This window comes from Astatotilapia calliptera, chromosome 9 (assembly GCF_900246225.1).
Source record: "Astatotilapia calliptera chromosome 9, fAstCal1.2, whole genome shotgun sequence".
Lineage (NCBI taxonomy): Eukaryota > Metazoa > Chordata > Actinopteri > Cichliformes > Cichlidae > Astatotilapia > Astatotilapia calliptera.
The window spans coordinates 33,803,176-33,830,149 of record NC_039310.1 but is presented as its reverse complement, the minus strand read 5'-3'; the positions used below and the strand labels follow the sequence as shown (position 1 = coordinate 33,830,149).

The following is a 26,974-nucleotide window of genomic DNA, read 5'->3' as shown; positions in this document are numbered from 1 at the left end:
ATTTTGTAAAATGACGGTTGGAAAAAAGTTCATTTCCTAAAAATCTATGTTCACATTCACTGAATTCAGATGGAATGATTCATCTTAGTCTAGTACCTACATGTTAACATTTGTTTGCTAAAGGACTGAAGAGGAAGAAGTTTACAAGCAATCATTTAGAACAGTTTAAAACATCAACTGATTGAATCCATGAATCTGAAAACCTGTTTCTGAGTGAAACAGACAGACATGTACAGACTGAACTGTTCAACAGTCAGAGTGTTTCTCTAACAGAAGGACACTCTTTACACCCAACTCAGCACAGACGCACCGAGCAAACAGGATTGAACCCAAACCCAGGATAAAGAGTTTCAGTGAATGTGGTGTTGAAGGTGTGGAGGTGGATCAGAGTCTCAGAGGAGACTCTGTAGAAAGACAGAGTGCCAGCAGGACAGTCCACATACACTGCTACTCTGTTAGAGACAGAGGAGGGGGAGGAGGAGGAGGAGATGAATGTCACTTTCTTATTGTACATGACATAATGACGATCATCTTCAGAGCAGATCAGACTCCAGGAATGATCGTTCCATCCATACACGCAGCCATAACTATCTCCTTTTCTTCTGATTCTTCTGTAACTCACTGATATCTCAACCGCTTCTTTCCACTCAACCTCCCAGTAACAGCGACCAGTCAGACCATTACTACACATCAGCTGATAAAAATAATCAAATCTGTCTGGATGATCAGGATATGACTGAACCTCTTCCACATGTGTCATCTTCCTGTTGGTGTCAGACAGTTTAATGTGTCTGTTTACTGTGTTTGTGTCGACTGTGAGTTGACAGGAATCTGATGGAGAGAACAAACACAATCCAGCTGCAGTTATTGATCCATCATCTGTTCATTGATTGACACTTTGATGACGACTCCTGACATCAGAGATGTGAATGAGTGATGCTTTGTTTTCATGAATCACATTAAAAACACACTTACACTTCCTCAGACCTGGTCTCAACCATCGGGCTCCAGCAGGCTCCACCCTGAAAGGAGGAGGAGGGTCAGACCAGCACAGTAAGCATGCACACATGGACATTACATGGCTCTCACACACATACTGTTAGACACTGATAAAGGAACAGTCCAACATTTTTACAAATACACTTCAATCCATACGTGGATCAAACTGATGATGATTTCTACTGATCTTGGATCTGTCAGTACACCACTGTGTTGAATGAAATATGAAAACTATTCATGTTCTGATCCTATTTCTCTCACAGAAAAATGTCTGCCTGTGTCACACAAACAGTGAGCCATGTATTTGTTTGTGAATAGTTTATGTCCTGCCATATTCAATTGTAGAAGAGCAGCAGAATATTCAGTACCTCACCCTCAAAACGCTTCATCATGATGTAGCATCATGATCCTTCCCACAGGAAATAATTGTCATGGATTTAAGAGCTGCTTTGAACCATCTTCTTCTCCAGGATATTTCAGATTTAACATTTCAATGTGATGATCTTTGTTATATTGTACTTCCTTTAAGATCTCTTAATACTGTCTCTGTCCTTTACTGCTGTGTTACATTCTTGATCCCACCATGCTTCACTTTTTCACTTCCTTCCTGCCTCTATAGCTTTCACTGGGCTCTTCTCCAAATTAGCTTTTCTACTGGGTTGTTTTCATGAGGATGTACACATCCTGGACAGGCAGGAACGCTGGTTTGAGCACAGAGTCATGCAGGCCATTTACGTGAAAAGGGAAAGACCATCTCTGAATCAAGCAGGGGGCCTAATCTGTCACCATCTTACAATGCTGTGATTGCAGCCATTCCCCAACTCTTTGTGAATGCTACTCATGGCCATTGATCAGTGGAATCATATTTTGGAGATTTACTTTCCTGGACGATTCACTATGTGTCAAGACATTGGACAGTTTCCAGTTCCATTATTTCATATCGTGTATTGGCTTTTAAAATCACATTGTGACCTTTGTCCATCTCCCTGTAGTTGTCAGTTTCTACCACAGCTCAAAAATAGAAGAATGATTTCAATCTAACAGTTCCAGTAGTTGTTTTGTTCTGGGATAAATATTTCTGTAATCTGAACTGTTAATAATACTGAATACATGTAGGTCTCCTACATTTCTATCCTTTATGGATCGTTTCATGTGATGCGTGTATGAAACAAACAGGAAGTGATTGAAGGACACAGGAAATGTTTCCAGCTGTTCCTCCTCTATCAGACATTCCCTCCATACCTGAGAGTGTCCAGTGTCCAGCCTGGATCCTTCAATCAAGCCATTCCTGAGAGACCCGGATGATTGTAGCTCAGGTCCAGCTCTCTCAGATGGGAGGGGTTGGAGCTCAGAGCTGAGGCCAGAGAAGTACAGTCTTCCTCTGTGATCAGACAGCCTGACATACTGCAGACACACAAAACAACAATCCATCTGTGAACAACAAATTTCTGTTTTTCAGACACAATAACATTATTCAGTATTTACTTCTTTGTGTAGTATTTAATTTTTCTTTATTTTTACACAAATATATTTCCAATGAAAACAGTCTCCAAAAGGACCATCTACCATGGCTGGTGGCAGAGTGAGGGCAAGAAGAAGGGATGAGAGAGAGAGAAAACCCAAAAAAACAAAACACAAACTAAAGAAAGAGATAAGCACATGCACCAGTGGCACATAAAAGCATCAGGGGTAAAAATAAGGGAATGGAGAAGAAAAGAGATCATCATGGGAACTCTACTAAAAGCCTGACCCTAAAGCAGCATAACTAAGGGATGATTCAGTGTCAACGAATCCATTCACGCTCACATTTTTTAAATCCACGTTCAAGGGCATTGTGAAACACAGCGAACACCATGAGACCGGACAGTGTGCGCGCCGCGGATGACATCAGAGTGCACACTGTGTCTGAGGAGGATGTGCGGAAGTGCTTCAGGAAGGTGAACGCGCGCAAAGCTACTGGTCTGGACGGGATTCCCGGCCGTTTCCTCAAGTCATGCACGGCTCAGCTGGCTGGAGTGTTTACACACATCTTCAACCTTTCCTCTCTCTGTCTGTAGTCCCAGCCTGCTTCAAAATGGCCACCATCATCCCTGTACCCAAAACCTCCACCATGTCTTCATTGAATGACTGGTGACCTGTAGCCCTGACCCCCATCGTGACCAAATGCTTCGAGAAGCTGGTCAGGGACTTTGTTTGCTCTGCACTACCCGACTCACTGGACCCTCTACAATTTGCATACCGCCACAACAGGTCTACTGATGATGCCATAGCCCTGACACTACATACTGCCCTGTCACAGCTAGAGAAGAGAGACACGTACAGTGGGGCAAAAAAGTATTTAGTCAGCCACCGATTGTGCAAGTTCCCCCACCTAAAATGATGACAGAGGTCAGTAATTTACACCAGAGGTACACTTCAACTGTGAGAGACAGAATGTGAAAAAAAAATCCACGAATTCACATGGTAGGATTTGTAAAGAATTTATTCGTAAATCAGGGTGGAAAATAAGTATTTGGTCAATAACAAAAATACAACTCAATACTTTGTAACATAACCTTTGTTGGCCAAAGGAGCTTGCAAAGAAAAGCGTCTGGACTTCTTTAAGTTGCTTGAAGACGTTTCACCTCTCATCCGAGAAGCTTCTTCAGTTCTAAGGTCAAATGGTGGAGAGTCACACCCGATCAGATCTGTACACTGTTAGACCTCTGCCTCACCACTACATATTTCAAGTACAACGAAGGCTTTACAGACAAAAACATGGCTGTGCCATGGGCTCCCCCGTGTCACCTATTGTAGCCAACCTTTACATGGAGGAAGTGGAAAGGAAGGCTCTTGGCTTTTCCAAGGAAGAGTACCCAGCCACTGGTACAGATATGTAGACGACACCTGGGTCAAAATCAAGACACAAGAAGTGGAATCCTTCACTGCGCACATTAACGCTGTGGATAAAAACATCAAGTTCACCAGGGAAGACACAAAGGACGACTGTTTGCCTTTCCTGGACTGCGCCGTGCACATTGAAGAGAACGGCAAACTCAACATCGAAGTTTACCGGAAGCCCACACACACGGACCAGTACCTCCTCTTTGACTCCCATCACCCTCTGGAACACAAACTTGGAGTAATCAGGACCCTACACCACCGGGCAGAACATGTTCCCTCTAAGCCTGAAGGAAAAAAGAAGGAACACACACATGTAAAGGAAGCACTCAAAACATGTGGTTATCCTAATTGGGCGTTTATAAAGTCAGCAAAGAGGCACAGAAAAGAAGATCAGACACCAGCGAGGAAGGATAAGAAAGAAAGACGCAAGAACATTGTCATCCCCTATGTAGCCAGTGTATCAGAGAAACTCAGGGGAGTTTTCTCCAAGCATGACATCCCGGTGCATTTCAGACCCAGCAACACACTCAGACAGAAACTGGTTCACCCGAAAGACAAAACGCTGTATGATGTACAGTGCAGCGAGGAATGCCCAGACCTCTACATTGGAGAGACCAAACAGCCACTTCACAAGCGCATGGCACAACACAGAAGAGCCACCTCCACAGGACAAGACTCAGCAGTCCATCTGCATCTTAAGGCTAAAGGACACTCTTTCGAGGATGCCAATGTTCACATTTTGGACAGAGAGGACAGATGGTTTGAAAGAGGAGTGAAAGAAGCCATCTATGTCCACTGTGAGCGACCATCTTTGAACAGAGGCGGGGGTTTACGACACCAACTCTCTGCCATCTATAATCCAGTTTTTAGATCCCTTCCCAGACGCCTTAACGCCCACTCACATCCTGGGCCATCTGACCTCAGGAATTCGCATGATAAGGTGGGGCCAGGTTTCACAATGAACACACCCGAAACTCTGGCTGATTGGGACCCATGCCCAGTTTCACACCTTGGCTCAGGCGATTAGAGGATCATCAGGGGGTCCTTTTGTCCCTCTGTGGGGGGTTTCTCCCACTAGGTTTATATCTGGGACTCTCCACCATTTGACCTTAGAACTGAAGAAGCTTCTCAGATGAGAGGTGAAACGTCTTCAAGCAACTTAAAGAAGTCCAGACGCTTTTCTTTGCAAGCTCCTTTGACTACGATGACCTGGATGACTGAGAACCTTCACAGACACAGACTTTGTTGGCAATAACAGAGGTCAAACGTTTACTATAGGTCTTTACCAGGTTTGCACACACAGTAGCTGGTATTTTGGCCCATTCCTCCATGCAGATCTTCTCGAGAGCAGTGATGTTTTGGGGCTGTCGCCGAGCAACACGGACTTTCAACTCCCGCCACAGATTTTCTATGGGGTTGAGGTCTGGAGACTGGCTAGGCCACTCCAGGACTTTCAAATGCTCATTTGATGCCCGGCCGGTGTGTTTTGGATCATTGTCATGTTGGAAGACCCAGCCTCGTTTCATCTTCAAAGTTCTCACTGATGGAAGGAGGTTTTGGCTCAAAATCTCACGAAACATGGCCCCATTCATTCTGTCCTTAACACGGATCAGTTGTCCTGTCCCCTTGGCAGAAAAACAGCCCCATAGCATGATGTTTCCATCCCCATGCTTCACAGTAGGTATGGTGTTCTTGGGATGCAACTCAGTATTCTTCTTCCTCCAAACACGACGAGTTGAGTTTATACCAAAAAGTTCTACTTTGGTTTCATCTGACCACATGACATTCTCCCAATCCTCTGCTGTATCATCCATGTGCTCTCTGGCAAACTTCAGACGGGCCTGGACATGCACTGGCTTCAGCAGCGGAACACGTCTGGCACTGCGGGATTTGATTCCCTGCCGTTGTAGTGTGTTACTGATGGTGACCTTTGTTACTTTGGTCCCAGCTCTCTGCAGGTCATTCACCAGGTCCCCCCGTGTGGTTCTGGGATCTTTGCTCACCGTTCTCATGATCATTTTGACCCCACGGGATGAGATCTTGCGTGGAGCCCCAGATCGAGGGAGATTATCAGTGGTCTTTTATGTCTTCCATTATCTGATGATTGCTCCCACAGTTGATTTTTTCACACCAAGCTGCTTGCCTATTGTAGATTCACTCTTCCCAGTCTGGTGCAGGTCTACAATACTTTTCCTGGTGTCCTTCGAAAGCTCTTCGGTCTTGGCCATGGCGGAGTTTGGAGTCTGACTGTTTGAGGCTGTGGACAGGTGTCTTTTATACACACTGTAAACCCCAACAGTCCACCTGACTTATAAAGTTTGTGGATACAACAATTAAAATGCGTCACAAAGTTGAAACAACTTAAAACTTTTCTGTTCTCTTAACGATTCAAACAGTTATAATTGTACATGGCTTAGAAGTTAAGAGTAAATACTGCTTTTTTAATTATGATTTTTGAGTAAATGTTTTTTTTTTCGAGCTCCGCATTTGTACGTCATGACGTTTTCTCTCTAACCTGAACGACGTTGACAGAAAATTCTGTTCAATATGGCTGCCCTTCTCGAGCGACTGGAGAGCACATTTGGAGAAACTTGTAAGTAAAACGGAACCTTCGTTATGTTTATTTTTTCCGTAAAAAAGCAAGTATATTAATATGTTGCAGCCATTAACTTGTTTTTGAATGCGCCGTTGTGTTAAACAGCACAGACCCAGGTAGTGAATTGTTGTTCGCTGTTGTTCGCGCTCTTTTTCAAACCGATGATATCGTCAGTTTTACAGTTTTAACCGATTAAAACACAGTTTTAATAAGAATTGCACATAAAGAAAGTGTCTTAGTGATATTTTAACGACCCATTGCCAACGCAAGAAAGTTGGCGTTTTTACAACAGCAGCCTCATTGTTCGGCCGGGTTTTTTTCTTCTTCTCATTAGCATCATTCAAAAGTGACTTAGCTAGCAGTGGCATCTTCTATCTTAAGCAGCAGCCTGTAAAAGAAGTAGTTTGTAAGTAGAAGTTCTGTGTAATATTACAAGTATCTCACTGATGTATTATGTACTATTGCATAACAATGTGTCTTTGCAAAGATTTATCCCGCAGTTTGGCTTGGTTTTTTAAAATAACTGCAGTGTAAATTCATATGTATTCTGTGCTTTTTTTTTTCTTTTTTTTTTTTCCAACTTAACAGAATTTATACATGGTGCGACAATGTTGATTATATGGTAAAAACTTAAAACTAAAAGAGGGTTACTGTTTACCATGACTAAATGGAATGATGGCCTGTGACTTTGTAACATCTGAAATGCTTACCTATGTTTTGGACTGTTGGATGATCGGCCATAGAATTCAAGACTGCACTCAAAGTAAACAGCAGTAATTGTAAGGTTTTTTTTTTACCATGCTAAGTGTTTATTTTGTCATGAAATGTACAGTGTACTTTTGAAATTTCTGAAAGCTGTAATGATGGCTGAGTATATAATTATCACTGACCAGTTCTACGCTGAACTTGACAGACACACACCACGACTTATGGCTCTATACAGACAGAAGGCTGCACGGACTGGCAAGATATCAGAGGCTCTGCGAACCATCTTGAATCATTATGATCTTCAGGTGAATATTGATAATGATAAAATTAACACAAATTAAAAGTTTCACTGATAAAAACTCAATTTTTTCTTGCTTTGAACATCTGTGTTTTATACAGATTACAGCTCTGATCTGGTATGTTACTTTAAAATACTGTGTAGGATTTTTGTCAAATGAGTAAGATACAGACTCTTTGTCATAAGAGACAGAAAGGTTGTGTCTTAAAAGAAATGTCTCCAAAATTATGTAGAGTCACATGTCATGCAGTTTCATAAACATGTATTCTCCCCAAAAGAATGACACCTGAAAACTTTGTGTTCAATGAACAGTAAGGAAGCTGACTAAATATTCACTGATAATTTATGGGACAGGGGTGGGATTAAATAAGTGTATACTTCTTCCCACTCCCTTTCAACATGTAAATTAATCAGAATGTTTTTTTGTATGTAATTTGTATAGTATATTTTTTTTCTCTCATTTCTTTTCTAAATGTACTTGTATATTGTTCACATGTTGAAATAAATTACCAATCAATCAATCAAACTTTTCTTTTCCCTTTTTAGGAGGCGCCTGATATCAACGTGAAACGCACTGCAGTGCTTCGTGCCCTTCCTGTATACCTGCGGGAGGAGGACCCAGAATTCTTTAAGACATGTAATGTAAGTGTATTTTTGCATCACTTAAATTCTGCCAGTGAGATAAAACACCATGGATTTTTTTAAATACAATTTAATACCCTAGCAGCTACCAAATTGTACAAGAAAAATACCCTCTCTTTAGAAAACCCTCACACACACACACAGGGTCAGGAGCAGGGCACAGGCGTATCACAGCACTTCGGCTACGCTGCAGGTGGCCCCAAAAACAAGGCTGAAGTCAAGATTTAGTTTCTTTTTGAGATAAAGTCATAAAATAAAAAATGACTTCTTTTTTTTTTTTTTTTTTAGAAAAATAACAAACATACTAATTATGTAATGCAAGAAGCTAACGCGTTAATGTACATTTTTCAAAAAAGTAGAGTACCCTAACCCGTTACAAAGTAACCCACTACACTGCTGAATTTTTTGCTAGATTACAGGTCTTGCTTGTCACATTCTCTCAAACCAACCTTACTTATTGATACTGTGTCTATTCCAGGCGGACACATTGGATGAGTCGACCCTCATTGACACTCCAGTTGCCCTTCTCACAGTGGTTACCGACGGCGCTTCCCAGACCAGTCCAGTCCATTTTACTTCCTCAAGCATGGCCATTGTGGTGGAAGGCGACTTGGTGATGCGTGATATTCCCAGATTTGCAGATGCATTTGCCTTATTGTTTGGCTTGATCTATGCTCTGCATTTAGACTACCCCAGGAAGCTCGTTCACACATTTACCTTTGTCCAAAAAATCTTCATGGGGCTTGTTGACGGCAAACCTCTGAAACCCTGCCTACATGCTCTTAAAAATGATTTGTTGCTGAAAGAGTAGTTCTGGAAGGAATATAAGGCAATGTTTGTTAGGACATGCACTCTGTTACTGAGCACTTTGTTTTAAGCACTTTATTTAAAGCACTTTAAGTTTACTACAGACTTTGGGTGGATTTAACTCCATCAGTTTACCTAACTTTGCTCTGGTTATTTGGAAGATGATCATCTTTATTTGTACCCATTTTATAAAATTGTTTTTCATTTCTTTTTCAAACAAAAGTGATTAGTATTTGACTTTTTATTTTGAATTTATGTATTTTGAGAAAGATGCAATTAGGACTGATGTTGTCCTTTGTGATTTTATAAAAAGATACATGTTCTACATTGAATTTATAATGCTCACTTTATGGTGCCAATGTCCATGTTAGTGGTTTTATAAAAACACTAAGTGATGTTTTTACATTTCCATAAAAAATGTTAAATAAACAAAATGTAAAGTAAATGAATTTCTCTAATTTTTTTTACTAGTCTACACTCAAACATTTAATAATAAATTTCTTTTAATTAATAATCATATAATTTGCGTTATGATGAGTTCAAACAGGTGCCATTCATACAGGTAACGCGTGGGGGACAGAAAAGCTTCTTACAGAAGACGTTACAGGTCTGTGAGAGCCAGAGATTTTCCTTGTTTTATGTGACCAAATACTAATTTTCCACCCTAATTTACGAATAAATTCTTTACAAATCCTACCATGTGAATTCATGGATTTTTTTTCACATTCTGTCTCTCACAGTTGAAGTGTACCTCTGGTGCAAATTACTGACCTCTGTCATCATTTTAAGTGGGGGAACTTGCACAATTGGTGGCTGACTAAATACTTTTTCGCCCCACTGTATGTGAGAATGCTGTTTGTAGATTACAGCTCAGCATTCAATACCATCGTTCCCTCGAAGCTGGACAGGAAACTGCAGGATCTAGGACTGAGCAGCTCCCTCTGGAGCTGGATCCTTAGCTTCCTGTCTGACAGACGCCAAGTGGTCAGACTGGGCAGCATCACCTCATCCCCCATCACACTGAACACTGGTGCACCACAGGGGTGTGTACTCAGCTCTCTCCTGTACTCACTCTACACCTACGACTGCACGGCCACTAACAACTCCAACATCATTGTAAAGTTTGCGGACGACACTACAGTGGTGGTCTTATCACCAACGGTGATGAGATGGCGTACAGGGAGGAGGTCAGCGCCCTGACCCACTGGTGTCAAGACAACCATCTCACCCTCAACGTCGCAAAGACAAAGGAGTTGATAGTGGACTTCCGGAGGTGCAAAGAAGTACACACCCCCATCACCATCAATGGCGCTGCTGTGGAGAGAGTGAGCAGCTTCTGCTTCCTTGGTGTACATCTGTCTGAGGATCTTACGTGGTCTGTACACACAAACAAAACAGTGAAGAAGGCGCAACAGCGCCTCTTTCTCAGGAGACTGAAAAGATTCAGCATGAGCCCCCGCATTCTCAGGACCTTCTATCACTGTGCCATTGAGAGCATCCTCACTGGATGCATCACCACCTGGTACAACAGCACCGCTTACAACCGCAAAGCTCTCCAGAGAGTAGTGCGGTGCTCTGAATGGATAATTGGACGTGAGCTTCCCTCCCTCCAGGACATCTACAGGAAGCGGTGCCTGAGGAAAGCGGGGAGGATCATCAAGGACTCCAGTCACCCCAGCCATAAACTGTTCAGACTGCTTCCATCAGGAAGGAGGTTCTGCAGCATCCGGTCCCGTACCAGCAGACTGAGAGACAGCTTTTTCCATCAGGCCACGAACACGTCATAGACACCTCACCTCCACTACTGGAACTTCAACATTATGCACTACATACTGTATATGAATGCCACTTGTTTTGCACAATATCCAACTACCAACTTCTGTATATTTTATAAATGTATTTTATTTTTACTCTATTTAATTTGTAAAATATGTATACACACACACACACACACACACACACACACACACACACACACACACACACACACACGTAGACATACATATTTAGTATACACATTCAGTAATATGCATACACTCTTATATTGTACATATATTTATTCATATAATTCTCAGATTTAGCCATTATATTTGCTTGTTCTTATGTTATTGTACTTTGCACAACTCTGTTGCTTGTGAAGCTCGCACACAAGAATTTCACTCACATGTACTGTACCAGTGTACCTACACATGTGATGTGATAATAAAAGTGATTAGATTAGATTTGAATCTTATCTGCTGAAAAAAAGATGACAATCTACATCCAAATTAAAACAAATTCATAACCAACATTCTCCAATGTTTTTTTTAAAGCCATATTTAAGAGTTTATGCTGCTCATCAGATTTCTGTTAGAATTCTATTATAATGATGATTGATTTTTGAGAACTTTATGGGGAATAAAGCGTTAAGATGTCTAGTTTCTTAATGTTTTACATCTAAATGTGCAGATGTGGCATTAATAAATAAATTTTTCCGCATTAAGAAAAAATAATAAACCCCTAAACATCCGGTTTCGATATTTTCTTAATAAAAATATAATATGGACAAATGACCCTAAATGTCTAACTTTACCAGTGTTAAGTAATTTTCTTTGAATACATCACTAAAGAAATGTGACTCTGAAAAATCTCAAACAATAATTCAAAGTCTAATAGAATTCTTTACATGTTCACTTTTTTATAGAACAATTGAATGTAGATTTTAAATGACAATCAGTGGAAAAGTTTGAAACCTGACCTGAGACTTTCCAGTTTAAAGTTTGCACTCTTTAATCCAACAGACAGAAGCTTCACTCCTGAGTCCAGCAGGTCAGAGTTACTCAGGTCCAGCTCTTTCAGACTGCAGGACTGGGAGCTGAGAACTGAGGACAGAGCTTCACAATCTCTCTCTGAGAGGCTACAGTGACTTAGTCTGAAACATAACAGATTAACAAACGTGAAAAAATTACCTTTTTGTTAAAGTAAAATTCTGTATTATTATTTTAGCAATATCTAATCCTGCTTCTTCTCTGGACCCATTCATTCTTTTGGCCAAAACATTTGATTTATTAATTCTGTCATCAGATTGAAAAAATAAATATATAGCTTGGTCTGACCTAAGCGTATTGAGTTTACAGTTCGGACTCTTCAGTCCATCACAAAGATGCTTCATTCCTGAATCCAGCAGGTTGGAGTTACTCAGGTCCAGCTCTCCTAAACTAGAGGACTGAGATTTAAGAACCGAGGACAAAGCTTCGCAGCTTCTCTCTGAGAGGTTACAGCCCATCACTCTGAAAAACAAACAAACAAAACTGCTAAAGAGTAATCAGGACTAAAGAACTAAAACATTTGGCAATGTAAATTTTATTATTTTTCTTTGATCTCAAAGTCATTTTGACAGTTCATGAAATATATATATATTTCACTTAAGCTGACCTGAGAGTTTTACTCTGTGAATTCTTCAGTCCATCAGACAGAGGCTCCACTCCTGAATCCTGCAGGTTTCTGTTACTCAGGCCCAGCTCTCTGAGATTGGAGGTCTGGGAGCTGAGGACTGAGGACAGAGCTTCACAGTTTGTCTCTGACAGATTACAGAGACTCAGTCTGAAAAATTAATGGAGTTTGTGATTTTGATATATGAGCTACTGTGTAGAGGTCTGGGGAAACACATACAAAAGTAACACACAAACAATAACTATAATACAGAAAAGGGCCATTAGATTAATAAATAATGTAGGGTACAGGGACCATACAAATGCACTCTTTGTCAAAATGCAAGCTATCAAATTCCAAGACTTGGTGAAGCTTAAAACAGCGCAGATAATGTATAAAGTAAGAAATAAACTGCTTCCCAAAGAAATCTGTAAATTGTTCATAGAAAGAGAAGGTGGGTATAACTTAAGAGGGAGATGGAATTTAAAAATACAAAGTGCTAGAACAACTTTAAGAACTATGTCTATCTCAATTGCAGGAGTTAAATTATGGAACAGTCTAACAGAAGAAATAAAAGACAGTCAAAACATAAAACAGTTTAAAGTAAAATATAAAAACCAAATTTTAAAAAAGTATAAGAATGAAGAAAACGGGGTTAACCCAGGACGGTAATGTTGCTGGAAATGGTGTTGCGGTTCTTTTTTGGTTTTTTTGTTTTGTTTTGTTTTGTTGTTTTTCCATAACTTGTGTATCTGCAAATATACACATTCTGTATTTTTCATATGAAAGAAACTATACTGTGGTGGGGCTTGCTAATTTCTTGTTTTGATTTATGTATGTTATGTTTTGTTTTACTTCATATGTTTCATATGTTGTTTGTTTAATTTAAGACAAAAAAAATTAAATGAATGAGAGGTAAAACTTGTGGGGGTAGGGACAAATAAGTAAATACTTCAGCCTACTCCTTTTCAAACAAATAATGGAATGATATTTTGTAATGATTGTGAAGGCACATGTTTGAAATGTTTGAAATAAAAATGAACTGAACTGAACTGAACTGATTAAACTAAATCACTTCATATAAACAGTGTACCGATTAAAATGTGTCCATAAAGAAAATTAGCTAAAATATCAACTTAAGAGGAAAATTATTGTTCTCAGGTAAAACCAAAAGTAAAGCAGCAAGGAAAATGTATTTGTATGAGAATTAGTTTTTTTTAGCTTTACAGTAAGGCATCCTTTGAGGTGCTCTACCACAGTTTCTGACACCTGCTGGCCGAGTTGTTGACAGGAGTGGACAAAATGGCACATTAGTACCAATTTAAGGCTACGTCACGCTAACAACTGCTGTGTACTTTTTCAAAGTTTTTCAAACGAAAATGCATTGTTTTCTCTCCGTTTTGGCCTCCTGTCCACACTGAGATGGCGCTTTTGTCAAGGAAAACCGCAGCATTTTAAAAACGCTCTAGAAAACGCATGCATTACAAAATGCAGCTGTCCCGTCGCAGTGTGGACACTCGGAAAACACATACATTTCAAAACTGAGCTGTCATGTTGCAGTGAGACACACGGAAATGCAGACTTTCTAAAACAATGACGTATTTTAGTCATTTGATGCAGTCATGTGACCAAATAAACAAAGATAGTGGAGGGCATTTGTTACAGCGGTTGTTTTGATTGCTCTCAATTTTGACAACCCTAAAAAAGATTAATATCAGATTAATATCGGTTTGTACATGCTCCAGATTCTTCAAATTCTTTAATTCTCACTCAATTTTTTGCATGCGCAGGACTGGAACCTACGTGTTTTTATTCGGGCTAGTGTGGACAAAGCCAGAGAGTGTGACCTCCACTCAAGGCTCCAAGGTTAGGAGTAGTAAAGACTTCTTGGCAATTATTCCTGCAGAAGCAGATAGAGCAATGACCAAAATGCTTACATGAGGGTCATCCACAGAGGAGCAAGATAAATTCAGCAGTCTAATGCCTTATTTTCCACAGTGTTAATGGTACCTTTTCACAGGTCCATACTGGTCATGGCATTCTGTCACAATCTGTCAAGAATCGCACAGTTTGTGGAACCAGGACTGACTCAAAGTGCAGGATGCAGAGGACATGTGGACTAAAAAAAAAAAGCAAGCAATTCTTTGACTGATAGAAGTCAGTAAGAAATTAAATATCCAACTGAATAAAAAACCACCACAAAGACTGAAAGGGAGGACAGGACTAACCAGTATAGAGGAATCAAGGGTGAGGGAAATGATACAAAGTTGTAGAAAATAAAGACAGTGAGATTTTTTTCTTAGAACTGGCAACAGGAACCACAAGCAACATGAGGAAAATGATTCAGTTCACCAGCAGCTGGTGAAATTTGGGTGATTGTACAAGCAAGGCCGAATGTAGCAGAGCAGTATTTTGGAAATGAGGTAGAACTGAAGAGAGAACAGTGCAGTAACAGAACACTGTTTTAGTCTATGTGGTTTTGGTATGAAAAAAATGTGTGATTATTTTTTTCTTTTTTTGTATTTGTTTTTGAAGAGTTTATGTTTAGCACTTGTGTATTCACTACAGGGTGGGTCTGGACATCACTTTAATAACAATTGCACCTAGTTTCTTTGTCGGAAATGCTGACAATCGTTGCCGCTACATATGCATTAACAGTTGGATTGAGTACTGATGACAATGTAAATGTTTTATATATTTTTCAAACCCCTGAATCATTAGTTTTTTTAAAACTGCTTTATGCTAACCAGTGTTGGGACTAACGCATTATTAAGTAACGCGTTACAGTAACTACGTTATTATTGTGGTAACGAGCACGGTAACTAGTTATTATGCCAAAACCGGGAACGCGTTACTCGTTACTGGGATTTAGATAGGCTCGTTATTCGTTACTTCGTGTGGTGGCTATCGCGGAGCTTCCACAGATTCAATAACATTAGCAAGTGGTGGAAGCCAGCAGGTGGATGAAGGAAAAGGGAGGCAAGAGGAGAGACCCGAAGCGGCCGCCTGTTATGAGTGGCTGTGTGCAGACAGGAATAGGACCCAAGGTGCAGACTCCGGAGACAGTCGTGAACTCAAAACAGCTTTAATGTAAAACTCAAAATATAAAATAACTGTAAAAAATCAAAATAAACTTAAACCGGAGGATTGACAGAACACACAGCTAGGTAAACGGTAGATCGCGACCCAGACACAAAGAAACACAGGGCTCAAATACACAGAGGGAGCAATCAGGGAATGTGTAACAGGAGGGAAACACAGCTGGGGCAAATCAGGCCTAACGAGACAAGGGGAAGCAAAACCAGACACATTAACATCAGACATGGACTTTCAAAGTAAAACAGGCAACCCATAACACAGACTGAACAAAAGACACAGACTCACATGCAGGCCCTACAACAGAGGGAACAGAGACGTGGGACCAGGGCAAACACAGACACTGACTGGACACGGGGATATAGCAACTAAGGATACACAGAGACGCGAACTAGACAAGGGGATACAGCTGACAGGGGAGACAAAGCAACTAGAGAAGACAGAGACATAAACCATAAGACAGAACTCAAAGAAACCAAAGACTAGAAATTATAAATAATATAATAAACTCAAAAACCCTGGGTCAACGACCCAGACATCCTAACACCGCCGGTCCGAGAGTGTCAGGTGAACTGAACTTCAGGTAAGAAGTTATGACCGGCAGTCCATCTGGGTCAGATATAAACCAAGTTTAGGTGGAGTTTATTTTCGTTATGCTGACTTTTTCGTACTGCGTGCTAGCTAGCATGACGGAGTTTCTATACAGCTGGGTGGGTGCTATGTTACTGATGTTGAACTTTATTTTGTTCATAAGGTTAATTATTAGAGTTGCCAACCATCCCGTAAAAAACGGAATCGTCTCGTATTCAGAGAAAATATTACGCGTTTCGTATTGAGGTGAAAAGGAACACAGTTTGTCCCGGACTTCAGCTACAATGGAAAAGACACAAAGCTAGAGTTTTTCTGCGTCTTTATGCTGCACAGTTGCCTCTTCTTCTCTCATCCTCTCACCCTCCCTCTCCTGTTTCTACTTCAATCATGAAACTGATCAATGATCAGCTGATTGGCTTTTCTCTCTCGTTTATTTATCGCCCACTTTGCGCCAGAAAGAGGAAACCAGCGGATGTCGCGTTACACAACAGCAGCACTTTTAAGCTTGATCAGCTGTTGTTAGAATTTATTTAATATTAATTTCTAGTATCAGCTGATGTTTGCTGGAGCCACAGCTGTAAACCTGCTGGTCATGATGTCTGTTTGGTTATGTGATGAGAGGGAAACATGAAGATGAAACCAGGAGATGTCCTTACTGAATCATCAGAGCTGTGATGGAGAAACAGGTTTACCTTTTAGGTGACATGAATGAGTTGAAGGGAAGTTATGAACTGTTTCTGAGAGACAAATAACACCAGGATCCTTTTCTAAGTAGCTGACAGCTGGTAACTGTGCAGGGGCGGGTCTAGCAAAGTGTTGCCAGGGGTCCATGTAGGGCATTAAAAGGGAGAGGGGGGCACAAAGAAATACTTTTCTTTCTTATTCTCATTTAAAATGTCTCACTTTAAAAAAAATAATTATCTGAGTCTTACAACAAACAATTGATAGATTGATACATATATACCATCAGAACAGTGTACATCACTGTCACAACAGCGTTTGTTTTCATTCAAAGGCTTTATGATCTTTGCTATAATGGTGGGCCGGTCTCTAGTCAAAATGCCCGGGACGATTTTTTTGTCCCAGTCCAGCTCTGTATGCAGCTCATCTGCAGTCTGGTGTTACCTACATCTTCCTATTCAGAAGGCAGAATTTCCGAGTTCTGAGTACAATCAAAGCACCATGACTGCAGTTTTTGTGTTGGATGTAAAAAGCGAGGATAGAATGGCTAGGATAGAATCAGGTGTGGGATTTCTCTCTTGGAAATGTGCACATTATTTTTTCCTTTCTATAGGTGGCACAGTGCACTTGTGGCAAGTAAGCAAGCTAGAAGACTGGCAATCTTGCTGGGTATCCAGTTACGGAAGCAACACATTAACAAGAGAATTATGAGTAAAACCAAAGTTACTTTCCCTAGTAACTAGTTACTCTGAAGGTAACGAGTAACTTGAAGTAACTGAGTTACTTTTGATAGAAGTAACTAGTAATGTAACTAAGTTACTAATTTAAAGTAACTTACCCAACACTGATGTTAACTAGAATAACCATTTACTAAATAAAGGCATCAGCACATATTTACTTACAGAGATTTATTAGAGGCATTGACCTCTGGCAGCAGCTCCAGAAGAGCGTCCTCTGAAGAAAATGTCTTTGGGTCTGCATCTTTTTTTGATGAGACTAAGATTAAGAGCAGAGCTGACCACTGAGCAGGGGAAAGATTACGTATGGAGGGACTTCCTGAGCGCATATACTGCTGGACCTCTTCCACTAGAGAACGATCATTCAGTTCATTCAGACAGTGGAACAGATTGATGCTTTTCTCTCCACACTGATTCTCACTGAGCTTCTTCTTGATGTACTGGACTACTTCCTGAATGGTCTGTGAACTATTTTCTGTACGTGTCTGTGTCTGCAAACCTTGTAGGAGACTCTGACTGGCCTGCAGTGAAAAACCCAGGAGGAAGCGGAGGAACAGATCCAGGTGTCCGTTTGGACTCTGTAAGGCCTTGTCCACAGCACTCTGGTAGAAGTGAGACGCTGAAGATTCTGTTGTTTCAGACTTCTGGGGGGTGGTTTGTTGCTCTTCCAGTAGATTGACTCCAGAGTTGATGAAGGTCAGATGGACATGAAGAGCAGCCAGAAACTCCTGAACACTCAGATGGATGAAGCAGAACACCTTGTCCTGGTACAGTCCTCTCTCCTCTTTAAAGATCTGTGTGAACACTCCTGCAAACACTGTGGCTGCTCTGATATCGATGCCGCACTCTGTCAGGTCTGATTCATAGAAGATCAGGTTTCCTTTCTGCAGATGATCAAACGCCAGTTTTCCCAGAGACTCAATCATCTCCCTGCTCTCTGGACTCCAGTGTGAATCTGTTTGGGCTCCTTCATCAAATTTGACCTTCTTCACTTTGGCCTGAACCACCAGAAAGTGGATGTACATCTCAGTCAGGTTCTTCGGCAGACGTCCCTCTCTGGTTTTCAGCACATTCTCCAAAACTGTAGCAGTGATCCAGCAGAAGACTGGGATGTGGCACATGATGTGGAGGCTTCGTGATGTCTTGACGTGAGAAAGGATTCTTCTGGCCTGCTCCTCATCTCTGAATCTCTTCCTGAAATACTCTTCTTTCTGTGAGTCAGTGAACCCTCTCACCTCTGTCACAATGTCAACACACTGTGGAGGGATCTGATTTGCTGCTGCAGGTCGCGTGGTTATCCAGAGGTGAGCAGAAGGAAGCAGTTTGCCCCTGATGAGGTTTATCAGCAGCACATCCACTGAGGTGGACTTTCTAGGGTCAGTTAGGATTGTAGTTTTGTGGAAGTCCAGAGGAAGTCGACACTCATCCAGACCATCAAAGATGAACACAACCTGGAAGTCTTCAAAACTGCAGATTCCAGCTTCTTTGGTTTCAGTAAAGAAGTGATGAACAAGTTCCACCAAGCTGAACGTTTTCTCTTTCAGCACATTCAGCTCTCTGAAAGTGAATGGAAATATGAACTGGATGTCCTGGTTGGCTTTGTCTTCTGCCCAGTCGAGAATGTATTTCTGAGTTAAGACTGTTTTTCCAATACCAGTCACTCCCTTTGTCAGCACTGTTCTGATTGGTTCAAGTCGTCCAGGTGAGGCTTTAAAGATGTCTTCTTCTCTGATTGATGTTTCTGGTCTGTCTCGTTTCCTGCATACCTTTTCAATCTGTCTGACCTCATGTTCATCATTGACCTCTGCAGATTCTCCCTCTGTGATGTAGAGATCTGTGTAGATCTGATTCAGAAGGGTTGGGTTTCCGGCTTTAGCGATCCCCTCAAACACACACTGGAACCTCTCCTTTAGTGTAGATTTAAGTTTGTGAGGACAAATGGCATCTAGAAGTTTTCAGAGAAAAAACAAAAAAAATGTACAACATAAGGTACTGTTTAAAAAAAAATGTATAGACAATTTAAATTCCATATATCATCATTATTATGTGTTGTTCTATGTATTTTGAAATTAGTAAATTCTTTACACCAGCAACTTAAATCTTTAGTGAAATCCACTTACTTCTCTGCAGACGGTCAGCCAGCTCATCAAGCTTCATTGTTCTCATGAAGTCCAGGGTGATTTTCACAAATGCCTCTCTGCTGCTCCTCCTCTGCTCTTCCTCTTCCTCCTCCCTCTGACTCTCTAAGCATTCTGGGTAGCCTGGACTCAGAACCTTCTGGATCTTCTTCAGCTCTTTCTTCACAAAGCTGATGATGTTGTCCTCCAGCAGCTGGAACAGAATACTTCATGAATGACCCAATCATACTGAAATCATGGAGCCAAATACTGATTATCCACTGTTGCATAAAGAGCAGCATGAAGATGTAAAAGAAAGTGTTCAAAGGAGCTTGCAAAGAAAAGCGTCTGGACTTCTTTAAGTTGCTTGAAGACGTTTCACCTCTCATCCGAGAAGCTTCTTCAGTTTTAAGGTCAAATGGTGGGGAGTCCCAGATTTAAACCTAGTGGGAGTATCGCCCCAAAGAGGGACAAAAGGACCCCTTGATGATCCTCTAATCGCCTGAGCCAAGGTGTGAAAACGGGCGTGGGTCCCAATCAGCCAGAGTTTCGGGTGAGCGTATTGAGAAACCTGGCCCCACCTTATCGTGCGAATTCCTGAGGTCAGATGACCCAGGATGTGAGTGGGCGTTAAGGCGTCTGGGGAGGGATCTAAAAACTGGATTATAGATGGCAGACAGTTGGTGTCGTAAACCACCGCCTCTGTTCAAAGATGGTCACTCACAGTGGACATAGATGGCTTCTTTCACTCCTCTTTCAAACCATCTGTCCTCTCTGTCCAAAATGTGAACATTGGTATCCTCGAAAGAGTGTCCTTTATCCTTAAGATGCAGATGGACTGCTGAGTCTTGTCCTGTGGAGGTGGCTCTTCTATGTTGTGCCATTTGCTTGTGAAGTGGCTGTTTGGTCTCTCCAATGTAGAGGTCTGGGCTACAATAGGTGACATGGGGGAGCCCATGGCGCAGCCATGTTTTTGTCTGTAGAAGCCTTCGTTGTATTTGAAGTATGTTGTGGTAAGGCAGAGGTCTAACAGTGTGCAGATCTGATCGGGTGTGAAGTTGGTCCTGTCTTCCAAGGAGCTGTCGTCTTGTAGTTGTTTTCTGACTGTCTCCACGGCCTCTGTGGTGGGTATGCAAGTTAAGAGAGACTACATCAAAGGACACCATGGTTTCATCTGAATCCAGGGTAAGTTTCTGGACCTTTTCGGTGAAGTCGGTGGAGTTCTTGATGTGGTGTGGGGCGTTCCCCACGAGAGGTGCAAGGATGGTAGCAAGGTGTTTTGTGTGGTAATCTGTAGTGTTTAGGACCACGGTGCATCTTCCCTTATCAGCTGGTAAAACAGTGATGCTGTAGTCTTGGCTCAGGGAAGCGACGGCCTTCTTTTCTTGTACAGGGAGTGCAGAATTATTAGGCAAGTTGTATTTTTGAGGAATAATTTTATTATTGAACAACAACCATGTTCTCAATGAACCCAAAAAACTCATTAATATCAAAGCTGAATGTTTGTGGAAGTAGTTCTTAGTTTGTTTTTAGTTTTAGCTATTTTAGGGGGGTATCTGTGTGTGCAGGTGACTATTACTGTGCATAATTATTAGGCAACTTAACAAAAAACAAATATATACCCATTTCAATTATTTATTTTTACCAGTGAAACCAATATAACATCTCCACATTCACAAATATACATTTCTGACATTCAAAAACAAAACAAAACAAATCAGCGACCAATATAGCCACCTTTCTTTGCAAGGACACTCAAAAGCCTGCCATCCATGGATTCTGTCAGTGTTTTGATCTGTTCACCATCAACATTGCGTGCAGCAGCAACCACAGCCCCCCAGACACTGTTCAGAGAGGTGTACTGTTTTCCCTCCTTGTAAATCTGACATTTGATGATGGACCACAGGTTCTCAATGGGGTTCCGATCAGGTGAACAAGGTGGCCATGTCATTAGTTTTTCTTCTTTTATACCCTTTCTTGCCAGCCACGCTGTGGAGTACTTGGACGCGTGTGATGGAGCATTGTCCTGCATGAAAATCATGTTTTTCTTGAAGGATGCAGACTTCTTCCTGTACCACTGCTTGAAGAAGGTGTCTTCCAGAAACTGGCAGTAGGACTGGGAGTTGAGCTTGACTCCATCCTCAACCCGAAAAGGCCCCACAAGCTCATCTTTGATGATACCAGCCCAAACCAGTACTCCAGCTCCACCTTGCTGGCGTCTGAGTCAGACTGGAGCTCTCTGCCCTTTACCAATCCAGCCACGGGCCCATCCATCTGGCCCATCAAGACTCACTCTCATTTCATCAGTCCATAAAACCTTAGAAAAATCAGTCTTGAGATATTTCTTGGCCCAGTCTTGACGTTTCAGCTTGTGTGTCTTGTTCGGTGGTGGTCGTCTTTCAGCCTTTCTTACTCTGTCTCTGAGTATTGCACACCTTGTGCTTTTGGGCACTCCAGTGATGTTGCAGCTCTGAAATATGGCCAAACTGGTGGCAAGTGGCATCTTGGCAGCTGCACGCTTGACTTTTCTCAGTTCATGGGCAGTTATTTTGTGCCTTGGTTTTTCCACACACTTCTTGCGACCCTGTGGACTATTTTGAATGAAACGCTTGATTGTTCGATGATCACGCTTCAGAAGCTTTGCAATTTTGAGACTGCTGCATATCTCACTATTTTTGACTTTTCTGAGCCTGTCAAGTCCTTCTTTTGACCCATTTTGCCAAAGGAAAGGACGTTGCCTAATAATTATGCACACCTGATATAGGGTGTTGATGTCATTAGACCACACCCCTTCTCATTACAGAGATGCACATCACCTAATATGCTTAATTGGCAGTAGGCTTTCGAGCCTATACAGCTTGGAGTAAGACAACATGCATGAAGAGGATGATGTGGACAAAATGCTCATTTGCCTAATAATTCTGCACTCCCTGTATTGTGAGGTTGGATGGAGGGACTTTGGCACTGGAGAGGGTGGATGAGACTTTAAAGGAAGCACTCAAAACATGCGGTTATCCTAATTGGGCGTTCATAATATCAGCAAAGAGGCACAGAAAAGAAGATCAGACACCAGCGAGGGAGGATAAGAAGGACAGACGCAACAATATTGTCATCCCCTATGTAAACTCAGTAGAGTTTTCTCCAAGCATGACATCCCGGTGCATATCAGACCCAGCAACACACTCAGACAAAAATTGGTTCACCCGAAAGACAAAACTCCTAAACACAAACTTAACAATGTGGTGTATGCTGTACAGTGCAGCGAGGAATGCCCAGACCTTTATATTGGAGAGACCAAACAGCCAATTCACAAGCGCATGGCACAACATAGAAGAGCCCCCTCCACAGGACATGACTCTCTTCTTTGGCTCTCGGAGAAGGCGGACGCACTTTTTCTCCTCTCCCTTATCTTCCCTGCTTATGTCCTTGTCTAGTCTCGTGTTTTTTTTGTATTTTCCCTGGAAGATTCTCTCACAGTCTGTTCTCTAAAACCTAAAAGAGGAATTATGGATTGGATCAACTGGTCCCTAAATGCAATTGACACCCCTTTCTCAACGAGAACTTTTGGCTTGGGTGAGCCTGAGTGCTGAGGATATCTACCTATTCGGAACCATGGTAACAGGGTTCTGGCTGATCGGAGCTGGCTTGGGCCTGACTTATCAAAGAATTAAGAAAGCGGAACCGGCTGTTCAAACCCCCACAAGGCTGCCCGCTGGGATTGGAAAGATGGGAGAGGCGTGAGTTTCTCAAAATGGGCCCATTGAGTCAGCACGGATAAGATCTTCGAGAGGCTACGGCTGCTGTGAATACTCAGAATAAGATCTCTGACTGCAGACTGGATACATCTCTGAAGGGCTAGCCCGGAATAACATCTCTGGGTGCAAAATTGGATGACATCTCGGGGAGGCACACTGCCGTGAGTTCTCAGAAATTGGCTCCTTGAGCACAAGAAATGACAACATCACAGAACGCAAGTATGGCGAAAACCAATATAGCCACCTTTCTTTGCAAGGACACTCAAAAGCCTGCCATCCATGGATTCTGTCAGTGTTTTGATCTGTTCACCATCAACATTGCGTGCAGCAGCAACCACAGCCCCCAGACACTGTTCAGAGAGGTGTACTGTTTTCCCTCCTTGTAAATCTCACATTTGATGATGGACCACAGGTTCTCAATGGGGTTCAGATCAGGTGAACAAGGAGGCCATGTCATTAGTTTTTCTTCTTTTATACCCTTTCTTGCCAGCCACGCTGTGGAGTTTCTCAGAAATTGGCTCCTTGAGCACAAGAAATGACAACATCACAGAACGCAAGTATGGCGAAACTCGCGGCTCTCCAACAGGAGATTGAGAGACCAGTGTTGGACTGTAGAACTGCTTTGAAATTCATATGAGCTGTTCGCACTAAAGTAAAAATAACATCACTTATGCAGATACCCCTTCGGCGCCAGCTGCAAGGCCGGAGCTGAACAAAACACCCTGATAACGACTGTGTTTAGTCTGTTCCTTCCCATTCCATGCAAGGCCACCTGGGTTGGCTGGAAGACTGTTTACTTTGCCTGGCAGGGCGAAGGACACTGTCTCAGCTGAACTATGGACATGCACACACATACATATACTGATACTGATAAGGACTCACCGACGCATCACCCTCCCTACCCCGGATCCAACGCCACCTCCAACGCTTACCTCCCCTCTGATGTGGACATCGGGTCAGTTGGAGGCGCAGTCGAAAGATTGCAGTGGTCCCAGATCAGATGTACACACTGGAACTCTTTCCCATGTTGCTTGTCTGTGTTTATTGTGCTATGGTGTGTTGATATCTGTGCATTCCTGTATTATCCTTTTGTGTTGCACATTTTGATGTTTTTTTTCCTTGCTACCTAACCTGACCTGTCTCCCCAATGTGATGTTTGTGTATTGTATGTATGGTCGGCAAGGTCTGTCATCTTGGTTGTGGGCAAAAGACCTGCAACTGACAAATAAAGGCTATCTCATCATCTCATCTCAGCAGTCCATCTGCATCTAAAGGTCAAAGGTCACTCTTTCGAGGATACCAATGTTCACATTTTGGACAGAGAGGACAGATGGTTTGAAAGAGGAGTGAAAGAAGTCATCTATGTCCACTGTGAGCGACCATCTTTGAACAGAGGCGGGGGTTTACGACACCAACTCTCTGCCATCTATAATCCAGTTTTGAGTGCCCTCCCCAGACGCCTTAACGCCCACTCACATCCTGGGCCAGGTTTCACAATGAGCTTACCCGAAACTCTGGCTGATTGGGACCCACACCCATTTTCACACCTTGGCTCAGGCGATTGGAGGATCATCAGGGGCTCCTTTTTTCCCTCTTTGGGGGGATACTCCCACTAGGTTTAAATCTGGGACTCCCCACCATTTGACCTTAAAACTGAAGAAGCTTCTCGGATGAGAGGTGAAACGTCTTCAAGCAACTTAAAGAAGTCCAGACGCTTTTCTTTGCAAGCTCCTTTGACTACGATGACCTGGATGACTGAGAACCTTCACAGACAAAAGTAAGTGTTGTACATGTACGGACCATAAATATGGAGTCCAGCTGTGTTTGATGCTGCTGGGCAGAGTGACCCCTCGGAACCTCTGAGCTCTCCTGATCCACTCTGTGGAGGAATCATGAAGAGTTAGTCCCCATGAAATCTGTCTCCAGAGAGACAAGGAAAGGAAAAGACACAGATACTTCTAGTGACGTTTATCTCATCAATATAATTTAACTCTTAAACAATATTTAGCTGTTCATCCAGTCCAGGAAAAAAGTAGCCAATCTGCTGGCTTATATTCCAAGAGCAAAGTAAATTAGAGCTTGTAGTGTATCCAGCTGCTATTTTGAATATAAGCTCCTGTGTGATTCCTGTGTGCCTGTTGAGTTTGTTTTGCCCATGATTAAGCTTATTTTTCTGTGGAGTTAATTTCTTTCATGTTTAGTTCCTCAGGGCTTTTCGTCTCTACTTTTTTTTTGTCAGAGCCCTGCTCTAAATACTGTCCTAGATTTAAATACTGTTTGAAACACTAGATTTAGAAGTATTTAGTGCCATCTTTTGCTGTTACAGAAGATGTCACCATGTAGGTTGCTGCCAATAGATTTACAAAACATAATGTTAGCTAACTACTGGCAAAACTGATATCGCAGTGAAAAACAAGTGAAAGTGGAGAGTATATCCTTGTTATGAACATAAATTCATTGTTTCAGCAACTCAGCATTGAACTTGATATTTAGTTTTATTGTTGTTGATTCTGTAACTAGTCAGGAAATAATGTAATGTAAGTCTATTGGCAGCAGGCTCAAATGTTCAAAGATGGCACTAAACATGTTCTAAAACTTTGAACATTTATTTTTTGTTTACATCCAGCTTAAGAGACATAGTTAAATGTATTACTGTTTTTTTTTTAGAACTCTCACATTTGTGTAAATTTACACCCAGTTACAGTCTTCTTTTCAACAACATCAGGTAGTTATTTACCTCTCAAAGATCCCAAAAAGTTGATTTTGTTCATCTGGATGTAGCATTTTCAATGGGAGAAACATTTCGTCACTCATACTTCATTCTCAGCTGACTGCAGGTTTCCTAAGCCTTATAAACAATACCTTTGTACAATGACTGAAATCTCCACAGAATGAACAATGGGCTGTGAGGTCAGTTACTTGATCATTTATATGCAAAATGTCATGACCATTGACCAAGAACCATTGATCAGGAAGTCTCTCAATACTCAATTTGTTGTGGTTTCTGGTAAACAACAATTAAGTAAAACTTTCTTTGTTAGTCTTGGACTTTTCATGCTGTGCTAGTTGGATTGTCTTACTGAATTCAAACACCCTTTGAGGAGTATTCTCATCTAGAAGCATTGTAAGTCTCTGTGGCATCCACTCCTCTTCAGATTTTAGCACATTAATGATAAAATTTGTTTCTTTGAAACATTCATTGAGGAGCTAGTTCTGCGTCTTCCTAAAGATTTCTTGTTGCTCCAAGGCCCTTAACTGAAGAGCTCATCTGCAGACTTCTAGGAGTAATCCTGTTTTGTCTGCATCTGAGGCTGAACAACAGGTGGTTCAGGCAATCAACTATCTTATGTGCTGTTTGCTCATAGTCATATTAGCTTAAGCCAGTACTTGACAAAGTGGGTTAAAATGTCTTGATGCATGGTCAATAATCCAAGAAAGTAAAGAAAGTAAATCCAAAAAGTGTCACTTGGATGAGTGACAACATGTTTCTACCACTGAAAACACAACGTCCAAATGAACAGAATCATCTTTTTGGGATTAACTTAAATGGATGACTAAGTATGCATCAGGATACCTCTCAAAGACTTCATGTTACTAACAGCTCACCTGTATGCTGCAGACCCATGATGTTTAAATTCAATGGGGTCACGTTT

At 41.6% G+C, this 26,974-nt stretch overlaps 1 pseudogene; it reads right to left on the bottom strand.

Moving 5' to 3' along the window:
- Nucleotides 1-57: 57 nt before the first annotated feature.
- Nucleotides 58-26,974, bottom strand: LOC113029670 (NACHT, LRR and PYD domains-containing protein 12-like; annotated as a pseudogene).